This window comes from Schistocerca nitens, chromosome 1 (genome assembly GCF_023898315.1).
Source record: "Schistocerca nitens isolate TAMUIC-IGC-003100 chromosome 1, iqSchNite1.1, whole genome shotgun sequence".
Taxonomy (NCBI): domain Eukaryota; kingdom Metazoa; phylum Arthropoda; class Insecta; order Orthoptera; family Acrididae; genus Schistocerca; species Schistocerca nitens.
Genome location: NC_064614.1, coordinates 372,483,208 through 372,496,359, shown reverse-complemented (window position 1 = coordinate 372,496,359; position 13,152 = coordinate 372,483,208). Strand labels below are relative to the sequence as shown.

Here is a 13,152-nt window from a genome sequence, read left to right as displayed (position 1 = left end):
GCCATTTGAACCATCCCCCCACGGGATTATCACGCCTTCGGTCACTTAAAAAAAACCTTGAAGGGTCGAAGGTTCCTGTCGGACGAGAATGAGCAGCAGGCATTTGCGGACTTATTCACCCAGCAGGATAAGGTGTTTCACCAAACGGGTATCTTCAACCTGGTCCGTCGGTAGGATGATTGCCTCAGTGTTTGTGACGAAGCAGGCTGGGATATTTTTACTTCCCCTCTTGTTTTGCCATCTGCCTCCTTAAAGTCGTTTTTTCACTTTTAACTAATTACCATTAACATACCTCAATATAATCTGTATTTCCATTAAAGAGAAAGGCTGGCCCTAAGTTTTAACGAACATAACACCAGATCTAATTTTGTGCTTAGTTTTATGGATGTGATTGATTTTCTAATTTATTTCGACTATTCATAGTTAATACTTGCATTATAGAGTGAAATCAGTGATTGTTTCGTAACTTTTTCTATTGTTGGCGTATAAACAAATATGAATTCTATAAAAATTATAAACGTTTGGAAGACGAAACACTACCATTCTTTAAGTATTTATTTGACTCCATTCGAAAACATGTTGGCAAAGCCAGCCCTTAATTAATTCCAAAGTAATCAACGGCTTTGTTAAAAGTGTTGTTTGCGTAACTATATTTGTTAAGCTGATGATTTAAACAAATAATTCGGCTTAATTCATGTAGTAGGAGAAACTGTTAAAAAGACGGAATTTTTCAATGTATTCGGTTAATTTACTGCGTTAAGTTTTAATTGTAATTTCTGTAAATTTAACTTTTAACAATGTGTAGTTTTAGCACCTATTATTGTGAGGAAGTACAAGGGCCAGATCTTTGGTCCCGAGACAGTCAGTCCACGTTCGAGTTTCAGACGAGAAATCTGTGTTGGTTAGAACAACAACAATGCTTCAACTTAACTGTGAAATAAGTAACACAGTTAGGCCATGCGTTAAAACAATGACAGTGTCTGCTCCATACGTACCTTTCCGTTCTGTGAACTATGTGGTTATGTTTTTTACTGCTCGTAGATGTTCAGTAGTAAACTATTGTAGTAGTATATGGAGGTTTGCCTGCAAACTATTAAGGAAGCTTATGGAAAGTTTAAACAATAGTGCCCTGGTCATGTATAACTGTATTATTGGTGGGTTGTGAACAGTGAAAGTAAAGTACTGTGAAACGTAAATGTGCGCCTGTCGGCTACATCATTCAAAGTAGTCAGTGTTGTGCTTCTACAACCCTTTTTCAGCCAGTGTAGTAATGTAGTACGTCGACACCGAGGACAACAAACGAAGAAATAAAGAAGGCGAACCTGTCACATGTTTACGGAGATTTTGCCTGATTGGTATACCAATTCTGGATTGTACGGCCTTCGGATAGAAACTTTTTGATCTAAACAACTTCCTCAGCTCACTTGTTCCCTTGTTTTCTTGATGATTATATTATTAGGTACCAAGAGATGAAATTCCTTTTTACAAAGAAGCCTAAAGCTAAGCTCTGGTCGTCGGTCCCCACACATACATTTCTAGAGGTCAAGGTCGTGTAAATTTCCTACGACATGGCGGGATCTAGATGGGTACATCCGGTATGTGAGAGATAGAAAATCATTGTCATCAGGTAGGGACGAGAAAAGGGCTATCTTAACTACCAAGTACAGATTGGTACAGCTTAAACTTATTGCGTTTTAAAGGTTAGAGGTCACGGTATTTAATAAAATTTACTAAGCAGACCTGCTCGTAAAATTGTAATAGCCACCGAAAAGAAGTATGTAATAGAAGAACGTAGAAGATGTACCAGGACTTATTACAAGCATGGTTATTAGATGTAATAGAGACTGAGATAAGTCTAAAATACTTCCACTGTAATTAGTAGCTTGTGCTAAGCGAGAAAGCGCACCGGTTATGAACAGAGGTGGGTGGCTCAGTTACCTTCCACAGCGTCCTCATTCATGTACCTCTACATTCCGTGGAGTAATCCAGGCTAATATCGGGATGGTTTCTTTAACAAACACGACTTATTTTTTCTTGCAACTTTGTCGAAAGGAACTCCTGCTCCGCCTTTGATGTTTCAGATAATAATGGAACACCAGCCGTCTTCCTCTACTAGCACCAGCGAAAACAAATACCACTCTACAAAAGGAGGACAAGAATTACCTACAGTCACAGATAAGGAGCTGACGATACTGTTCACTAGTCAAACACTTAGAGTGTACAAAACTTTCAAGGCCGAGACAAATTGCTGTAGTATTCGATGCAGCATCTAAAAAAAGAAAAAGGAAAACGTTTCAAACGCTAACAGCCAATGCCCAGATATCAGAAGGAACAGAGCCCTCTTTGTGCCTTGTGTGTGTGTGTGTGTGTGTGTGTGTGTGTGTGTGTGTGTGTGTGTGTTTGTGTTTTTTAGAAGAGTGTGTTATCTAGACTAACATACCGCCTCCAACTTCTTCTGTCAACCATATATTCCACCGTTGCCTTAATTGAATATAGTGAAGTAGATATGTGGCAGACCTCTAGGTTATTTTACAGTAATATGAAATGACAATAAAAATATATCAGTAAATTCTAAAAAAAATCTGTGAACTTATCCATAATCATAGCTTACATTCCAGCAGATAATGTAGTGCTATTCTCTCGGTGTTGGCCTTTTCATGCTAATAGAAGCCAGCCTGCTCTCTGCTATTATAAAATGTAGCGGTAACGTAATGCGACCGTTCATGAACGTAAGCCTTGGAAAATACATTTAATCAATTTATTCCTTATTTTTAAGTATTAAAACGTAACAGAGGCAGGTTAGGATAAGATAGAAAAATATTTCCTCTGAAAAACGACTGCTTCTTTATATTGTGTACGTGACATTGTGGATGAGTGCTGGAATTTTAGTTGCTTTATTTGACTCACGCCTTGCGCTGAAGGACCTCTTTTTCGATGGAATCAACGGAACAATATCGATACATATTATAAATATATTTACGGTACGTATGAATGTATGTTCCACATCTCCTCCTAAATCACTCGACCAGTTTCAACCAAACTATTGCTGTGGGGGTGAGAACCACCCACCTGCCATATTTCAGGGGATATGACGTTATAAACAATGAGATACGTGAAAAAATGCTGCATCATGCACGAAGTCTTAATACCTTTATTCTTCGCTACTAAGACACTTCTACAGTCGAGTCAACTTACCGATGACCTCGCTGTTTGGTCCCCTCCTCCAAATCAACCTACCGACCAACCGACCAATCCCTGACACTGGGGCGCTTTTGACGGCTTTAACTTGCACAGAGCAAACGGCTGGAGGCCCAATCCAGCAGTCGTCCATAGGGCTATGAAGAGGCCTTGCTATAGAGATGTTTACAAAAACACGTTGCAGACACGCGAAACAGCTGCGCCCAGCGTAGAGAAACTGTTCGGGATACTGTACTTATACATTTGTAGATTATGCACATTTCTTTATATGATTTTAATAATTTCAAAGGTGTTTTCACATACATATGGAAATGTAAGTTTTACTGTATTACTCTACACAGTTCACTTTTTGTGTTTCGTATTTATTTCCTCCTGCTTCTATTAGAAAATTCGCAAAATGAATACCCGGGCACGCCGGTTTTGTCATCATGAGCCTTTTTTCATCAGTTGCTCTCTTCCACACTACTTCGTGCATTACGGTCTTTCGACATACCCATCAACTTTGGCCCTGCACGTTTTCTTATGTCATGCAGCTAGTTGCCATTAGATCGTCGTCTCGAGCCTAATCTTGGAATCCAGGAAAGAAAATCCTCAGCCCATCTACCATCAGTTCGCCTGGTTACATGTCCTGCCCACCTTCGTTTAATTTTAGGCCTTCCATACTAGTCAGTTCCACGATACATTTAGTCATTTGTCTTTCAGTCTTTCCTAGTATTTCCCAATCGGCGTGGCTCCTTCGCTCGTTGTTCAGCCCTCAGATTTTGAATGGCTTTTGCAGTAAAAGTAGCAGCTCACGGAAAAACTACGAACTATCTATCACAGGACATTTAAGAAATCTTACGACTTCGAAAAATCTTCATAAATAAACTCGCTTTCAGTGGGTACAGAGCCACATCGGCTTAAGAATCCGGGGACCAGCTTACCAAACGTGTGCAAAGACTCAAAAAATGGCTCTGAGCACTATGGAACTTAACTTCTGAGGTTATCAGTCCCCAAGAACGTAGAAATACTTAAACCTAACTAACCTAGGGACATCTCATCCATGCCCGAGGCAGGATTCGAACCTGCGGCAGTCGCGCGGTTCCGGACTGTAGTGCCTAGAACCACCGTTTTTTTTTTTTTTTTTTTTCGTTGGATCTGCTCGGGGCGGACGTCGTAAGACATTCGTTTAAGTTCGTTGTTTGCCTCGGGCATGGATGTGTGTGATGTCCTTAGGTTAGTTAGGTTTAAGTAGTTCTAATTTCTAGGGGACTGATGATCTTAGAAGTTAAGTCCCATAGTGCTCAGAGCCATTTGAACCAAAGTTCGTTGTAGATCGATTAACTCATTTTTTTTTTTATTACAGAGGGCAGCTAACCCTCTGACCGAACACGCTGAGCTACCGCGCCGGCTAACCGCTCGGCCTCTCCGGCCGGCCTGAGCAAAGACTCGCATTGTGATTACTGTCGTCCGCTTGCAGTTATTACGAAAGAAGAATGGTCGTCGATATATAATGAGGATGCTAACTTTATAGGAACGTGGGGCTGGGCTATCCAGCTACACATTCTGCACCTCATACCCCATGGTTTCTTAGTTCAGGTCTTAAGCGGAAGGAAATAATCTCCATTAATAGATTAAAAATTGTCTACCTGGTTACCAACAACACGAAACTCCTGTTGCAGTTAATGAAAGTGCATCTAAAGATGACATCATGCATTTTACATCGCAGTGTATCAGAAATAAAAAAAAAGAAAAGGATAAAACTCTACGAAGAACTCAAAACTGTTGATGACTCTTCAAACCGCTCAGTTGAAGTTCTTTGAATTATCAAACCATAAACTGATCAGCCCAAATGTTGTGGTAACATACTTAACCTTTTTTCTCCATCTTTGGAACGCAATACAGCAACTAATCTGCGTGGTATGAATTCGACAAGTCGTTGATAGGTTTCGGGAGTTTCTTGCACAGATATTTACGCACAGGTCATGTATTCCCTACAAATACTGGGCCGGTTGTTTGTGAGCGCGGAGCATGCGGCTAAAAGAATCCCGGATGCGTTCCATTGAGCTCCGATCAAGTAAAATCTGGTGGCCAAAACAACAACTTGAGTCCACTAAAGTGCTCATCAAACCACTGTATCAAGATTCTGGCCGTGTGACACGGCCAGTTATCCTGTTGGAAGATACAGTCAGCGTCGGAGAAGACATTATGCACGAAAAGGTAGAAGGTGGCCCTCAGTAATATTCACGTAGACCACATCTGCCATGGTGGCTTCGATTACTCTCACAGGTCCCATGGAGCCCCAGGTGCATGTCCTGCACACCACAATACTGCACCCACCAGCAGCGTCCGTGGCGCGGTGCATGTTTCGGGCAGCTGTTCGACTGCATGACGGCGCATGCAGACTCGAACACCGATCTGGTGTAACAAGATTCGTGATTCATTCGATCAGGGGATACGTTTCGACTGATCCACGGTTCAGGCTCTATGATCCAATACTGTGTGCAATCATTAGTCTCTGTGTCTTTGGGTAAACATGGGAGAGGTGTCATCTACTACTTTGCCCCACGTTGAACAACGTGCACTGAATGATGTGCTCCGAAACATTTGTGCCTGCGCAAGCTTTGTAGTCTTGTCGCCTCATCTCCCAAGGATCGCCGCCTGTTCTGGTTTACAGAACGAGTAAGCCTTCGTTCTGGACGTTCTATGATGAGGCGTGAACATCCAACACCTTATCGCCTACTCGTGGTTTCGCCGTCCTGTAACCAATTTCCATAGATGCTTATAACAGTACTCACGAACAGTTACAGCTTCGCTGTTTATGAGATTCTCGTTCCCTGCTATGGTGCCACGACAGTATGTCTTTTGTCAAAGTCGCCTGTGTCAGTGAATTCCCCATTTGCGAGGCGTATCGTGCTAGAATGATTCTTCATTCGTTTCTGTTGCGCTTTTATACACTGGTGTGCGAGACTTAGGACGACAATAGCCGGCCGCTGTGATATAGCGGTTCTAGGCGCTCAGTTCGGAACCGCGCGACTACTACGGTCGCAGGTTCGAATCCTGCCTCGGGCATGGATGTGTGTGATGTCCTTAGGTTAGTTAGGTTTAAGTAGTTCTAAGTTCTAGGGGACTGATGACCACGGATGTTACGTCCCATGGTGCTCAGAGCCATTTGACGACAAAAAATTTCACATGATGTATCACTACCAAGTAACATAGCTCGATGAAACTCTGAGCATACATAAAAAGAACTGCGACATTATAGTACAGAAGGTAATTGAAAGGAAAACGCAATGGGACGAACGAAAATGAGACGTTTATTCCAATACAATAATTACACTGACGTCACCGCGATTCATGATGGCCCAAGGACATTACAAACTGTGGAACATGGTTCCTAATAGGATGCGTGATTAATACGGACGGCAATGCATGCTCGCAACGTGCTTCCATGCTGCCCACAAGGTTGTGGAAGATTTCTTGTGTCAGTGCGTTCCATTCCTCCACCAGCGCCGTTGCCAACTGTTGGATGGTCGTTGGTACATGTGGACGTGCTCCAATATCTCTCCTCAACGCATCCCATACGTGCTCGATGGGATTTAAGTTGGGGGAACGGGTAAGCCAGTGCATTCGCCGAATACTCTCTTGTTCCAGAAGCTGCTGTTCAATGCGGTCGCGCATTATCATCCATAAACATGTAGCCAGGGCCGGTTCCACCCCAGAGAAGATGCACGTAGGGAAGGATTACAGTGCCGTAATAACGTTGACTAGTGAGTGTAACTTCTTCAAAGATCTGAATGTCTGTGAGCCCATGCATCATTATGCCTCCTCACATATTAGCATCTAGACCACCAAAACAATCATGTTCGACAGTGCTGGATGTACCCTCGAAAGGCAAGAGGTGAAAGCAGGTAATGCACCCAGGAACATTGTCGAACATGATCGTTTTGGTGGTCCAGGTGTTATGTTGTTGGGGGCGAGGGGGGGGGGGGGAGGAGGGATAATACTGCACAAATGTACTGACCACGGAACATTTGAACACATTACACTCACCAGTCAAATTTTTGCGACACTGTACTCCTTCCCCATTCCTTCAAAGCTGCATTCGGTCCATCCTTATGGACTGACAATGCGCGACCGCATCAAACTGTACAGGTGGAGGAGCTCTTAGAACTAGAGGATATTCGGCGAATGGACTGGCCTGTCCGATCCCTCGACTTAAAACCCATCGATCACGTGTGGGATGCGTTGGGCAGACATATTGCAGTGCGTCCACATGCACCATCGACCGTCCAGCAGTCGTGAACCACGCTCCTGAAATATTGGAACGCACTACCACAAAAACTCCTCCTCAACTTTGTGGGCAATATGAGAGTACGTTGCAGAGCATGCTCTGCCGTCCGTGGTATCCACACACCTTGTTAAGTACCATGTCCAGTCGTTTGTAATGTCCATGGGGACCATCATAAACCGCGGTGTCTTCATTGTAATTTCTGTCTTTGAATAAAAGTACCATTGCGTAATTCTTTCAGTTACCTTGTGTACTACACAGTAGCAGTTCTTCCTCCGTATGGTCCAAGTTTCACCGAGCTATGTTACTTGGCAGCGACACATCATGTGCAAGTTACTTTCGTCCTTAAGTTTTGTACACCAGTGTACATTTCTTATCGTGTCAAGTGTCTGAAACGTCACCAGGTGGCATCCCATCTCGTGGTGGACTGTGGTCATAACGCTTTGGCTCATGAGTATGTACAAATTCATTAGACGTTGTGAAAGAGGTATTTAATGATACATTTACATTAGGTTTGAATTTATCACGTAATTGGCTCCTTTCGTGAGAAAGTTTAACTTTGAATGACACGATGTTCAGTGTCTTCATATTCTTCAAAACAAAGTGTTCAAATATTACTTTTAAGAATTTCACTACGTTCGTTTCCTTTGTATAAAGTAGCCACAACTTTTATTTCACCTCCTGTTTCTGAATCTTGTATTTAATTGTATGGAACATTGCACGAGGCACTTTGAAATAAAGTAAATATAACGACATCAGTTCTCACAAAAATTCCTGGTGATGTCTTCCGATGCACGGTAATCATTAGCTAGGAGAAGGAATAATGATACTTCGAAGCACGCTTCAGTACATGCATTTTATTGCTGTAAAATGTCAATGATGATGATAAACAAGTCGTCGTCTGATTTGACAAGAAATAGACAGCTGTAGACTGTCTTCTGCAGAACGCAGAATTTCCTACAGTTCGGTAAGTGGGCTACATTAAAAATCTGATTTTCAGTGTAAAATTCGTAGCATGACGAAGTGATTTTTTTAAAATTCCGTTTGATACTGGTGATTAATTATGCGATTGTAATGGTTGAATCAGTAACACATGTGCTATGTTACACTATGTACATTTTCAGCTCATTTCCATTGTGAGTTTGTCGTTGGATAGCCACCCAAAAATGAACTAAATTATACTTACAAACTAAGTTATGTGATATAATATGACGTAGAGAAAATCTCATATGCTCCAAGAGCACAACATTATCGCTGACAAGATACAGCTCTCTGTACATCGTTAATGGTAGGAAATGTGGGCTACTGACAGAATATAATTAAGTGTTGATGTCGTCTGAATGCTGACCTGATGACGAGCTAAGCTACTGCTCGAAACGTGTTGTGACTTATTAAATAAAGTACAGCAGTTTTCCAACTCTGCTTTACTAGAAATGGTTTTATTGGAGGATATAGGCTGCCTTTCTCTAACCTACGAAGAGACTTACCAGCCAGTAACAGAAGTAACTACAATTTTACGAGGAATCAGAACCAAGAAGCAACTCGACATTTTTCATACAGGCAGAACTGTGCTAGAGGTAAAGGTCATGTCAAAGACCAAGAAAAATCATATGCCCAACCAGGGTTCGAATACCGAACCTCTGAATTCATTTATCCGCTAACCAATTTGGCGTTAAAACACACATTAAATATGAATAGAAATGTATGGCGTAGTTGGTATCCAACATTAGATTTCAAAAAATTAAAAAAAAAGCTGTAAACTGTTACTGCCGGTAATGCTTGCGCACTGTTCTTTCTTTACGTGAACAGGCTTCTCCCTCCGTAGGACTGGACAACGTTTATGAAAGGGAAAGCGTCGCAGTGAATGTTACTTAATGACGTTTTCCACATGATGCAGATATCTAAACTAAAGGACTATCCAAAGAAAAAGTACAAATATCCACTTAGATCCATACAAGATTTCAAAGTGATGCAGAGATTGGCAACTTGCTGTAAACGTACAAAAATGAAAAATTTGTGCACTTCACAGTACGCAAAAAGTAATATCACTACAATATCGCTGAGTCACGTTTGGAATCAGTCAACTCATACAAATATTTATTTGTTTATTTATCCACAGGTTCCGTGGGACCAAGCAAGGCAGAGCTACTTTGTTATGGAACGAGTCGGTACATAGCTTACAGAATGCTAATTACAAAATTTATAGGCGGAAGAATTAAAGAAGTAAAAAATACGATAAAATTGTGAGAGTGTTTCAGAATAAGTAACACATTACAGAGAAAAACTTCTCAACTACTCCGAAGTGCATATCGTTTCTCAATCTAGTGTTCACTGAAAGAGTTTTGCAGTTTTTTTCTGACAAATTTCATGATGGAATGTGTATATACAGGGATGGTAGGGTATGGATGTGAAGTGGGATGATCACGTGGGCTCAGTCATTAACAGAATACTGGAAAAATGTATACTAAACCACTTGCGTATCCCATCCTAGAGTGGTGCTCGGGTGTGTGGGACTCGTATCAAGCAAGGCCAATAGCGAATATTGAACTATTTAAAACTAGGGCAGCACGAATGGTCAAACGGTTGTTTGACTCACGTGAAAAAGGCACAGAAGTTCCGGAAAACCTGAATTGGCATGCCTGAAGAAGCACAAATCTATCCCGAGACAACCTACTTCGAAAGTTTCATTAACCAGCATTAAGTGAAGAATCTAGAAATACATTTCAACCCATTGCTATCACTCCCGTAGCGACCGCAAGGACAAGGTCAGACCAATTACAGCGCGAGTACTCTCATATAAGCGGTGATTCTTCACACGTTCCATCACGATTAGATGGGAAGAAACCGCTGTTTGCGCGAAATAAATTGACAATCATTGTGGTGACTGATGGGAGGGGCCGTAAATGCAGAAAGCCATTAAGGGTGACTTCTCTCAGCTGCTGCGCCGGGTGTCAACTTGGTTTCCGCGAGTAGCACAATGCTTAGTGCCCTCTGCTGTGCACACCGTTGTGGTTTGCACACTGTGTATGTAGATGTGGAACGCTCCACGGAGTAGTTGAGTAGTCGCATGCAAGTTTTGAAGCGCAGCGCGGCAAGGTGAGCTTTGCTTACCTGCCAGCAGAGAGCAGTCGCGCACCCCACGTCCTCAGCTCGGCGCAGTCACAGCCGAACTGAAGAAACCGTGCTGCGCGTCCCATCCACACACACACACACACACACACACACACACGTCACGTGGTGCCCACTGCTTGACGTGACGCGCCTTCTGAGGAGCGCGGCGTCACTAACCTCATGCTTCCAGAACAACGCACTCGGAAGCTCATTTGACACATCGACGTTTTCGTCTGTATATCAGACTAACTACCAAACACTTAACTATCAATGACAATGACTGGTCAGGTTACGTTCTGCACGGGACAACAATAAATCACGCCAAGGAGACATCACATCACCTCTGGCCTTGATGCAGTTCGGACAGGAAGGGAGTCGACAAGTTTCTTCATGTATACCATACGCAGGTGAGACCACTCGTTGATATTGCGGGCATGTTGATTGCTACGTTTCATCCGCTGATCCAAATATTCAGAGAGGTTTTCTATGGGCATAAGTTCGTGTGATTTAACAAACTAGTCAACGTGCGATAGGATACCTTGACTATTCGTACAAACAGGAACGCATACATGCAGCCTTGTGAACATAGATGTTCAATTCCTGTAAGACAGACGTGTCTAGAGAAGGTATGTTCAATAGGCGACTAGGATAGCACGAGGGCCTGAACAGTGAGCGCTCGCTTTAAAATGTGGCTGCCAGACGCCATTATTCACCGCAGGGGAAGTGTTAACTGTCTTCAGAGGAATGACAATATGTTACATCGATCGTAGTTTTAAACTCACCAGTATGTACTTAATGATGTAATGCTTAAAGTGGAAAGTTCCTCCTCTAAATCGATGAAAAGTAGCATTATGGCTGGGTTAGGACTTTCTCTTTAAAGGTCAGACATCACAGTATCAATTTATAATACGTCAGTGCAGGATGCTTAGCTACAGTTAGAACTAACAGACTCGCAATGTGACATGCAGCTGAGTGATGAGTATCGTAATAAAATAAGACTCGCAGACGAAAATTTTCTTCAAAATAAACTTTCACAAATTTGCAACTATCCTTGAACTGTGCAGTGTCAGTGGCTATCATGGATCAAGTGGTGCGGTTGCAGACATAATTTTACGCATTAGATTGTCCGAGTATGCAGTACAAACTGCCGCCGCGTGCAAGATAGTGTTTAACGTGATAGCAAATGTTACAAGAATACTATCTGAGTACCCAGCATTATCTGAGTATGTATTTATTCCAATTCTATTAGTCCATCTATTTCCTACTGCGTGTCTCTATCCATCTGCTCCTCCCTGTGTCCATCTGCTCTTTCTCCCTCTGTTCGTCTCCTCCCGTCCCCTATATCTCCTCCTTTTATTTCTCCTCGCCCTCTCTTTGTCCCTCTCCCCCACCAACCCCCTCTCTGCTCATCTCACCCTTCCCGCAGGCCCCTGTGGCCGTGCGGTTCTAGGCGCTACAGTCTGTAACCGAGCGACCCCTACGGTCGCAGGTTCGAATCCTGCCTCGGGCATGGATGTGTGTGATGTCCTTAGGTTAGTTAGGTTTAATTAGTTCGAATTTCTAGGCGACTGATGACCTCAGAAGTTAAATCGCATAGTGCTCAGAGCTATTTGAACCATTTTTTTTCACCCTTCCCACTCTCTCTGTGTATCTCGTCCTGCCCACTCTCTCTCTCTCTCTGTGTCCATCTCCTTCACCCCTCTCTTCTGTCCATCGCCTCTTCCTTTCTCTGTACATTTCCCTCCCGCCTTCTCTCGGTTTATCTCTTCTTCCCTCATATCTGTGTCCATGCCCTCGTTCTCCTTCTCTGTCTATCCATCTCCTTCTCTCTCCTCTCTGCACGTTTTCACCCCCACAGTACTTCCTTCCAAATAGTAAGTAACATGTGTACAAAGTTTGCATGAAATCTATCCAGGGGTTAAGGAGCTGCCCACTTACGCAAAACTCACATATATTTCACATGTGTTTAACATATTTCAAACGTATTTGTACACATGTTTTAATCGGAATCTCGCCGCGCGGTTTGAGGCGCCTTGCCACGGTTCGCGCGGCTCCCCCCGTCGGAGGTTAGATTCCTCCCTCGGACAAGGATGTGTATGTTGTCCTTAGCGCAAGTTAGTTTAAGTTCGAATAAGTAGTGTGTAAGCCTAGGGACCGACGGTCTCAGCAGGAACTTAACACAAATTTTTTATTGGAATCTCAAGCAAATTTCGCCCTGCAGTTTCGTTTTCACGCAGCTCAGAGTTTACGACGCTGTATCTCCTGAACTATGCATCAGTCCAATATACCACAAAGTACCACAAAGAACGATCTTCCACTCTGTCTAGCCCCATTTTTATTCAACTTGTACACCAGTGACGTAGTCACCACTCATTCTGTACAGTTTAGCTACGTCAGTGACAGCGATTGCAACTCAAAGCAATCCCTTTCGAAGAAGGTGAACAGACACTTACTACTGAACTAGAAAAGGTCGACCAGCGTTATCAAAAAGAGGAGACTTTGCCGGAATCCTAATAAAATAGAAGTCAGCTCATTCCACTTGACCAATACAACGGCGTACAGAGAACAGAAGG

The 13,152-nt window shown here is 42.8% G+C and overlaps 1 protein-coding gene across 3 annotated transcripts in view; it reads right to left on the bottom strand.

Annotated features, from left to right (window-relative positions):
* Positions 1-10,720, bottom strand: part of LOC126248941 (lipid storage droplets surface-binding protein 1) — a 184,985-nt gene extending 174,265 nt beyond the window's left edge. For all 3 annotated transcript variants that reach the window (XM_049950480.1, XM_049950461.1, XM_049950471.1), the window contains exon 1: positions 10,580-10,720. The gene's annotated coding sequence lies outside the window, so the exon portion shown is untranslated. The remainder of the gene's footprint in view (positions 1-10,579) is intronic.
* Positions 10,721-13,152: the final 2,432 nt, after the last annotated feature.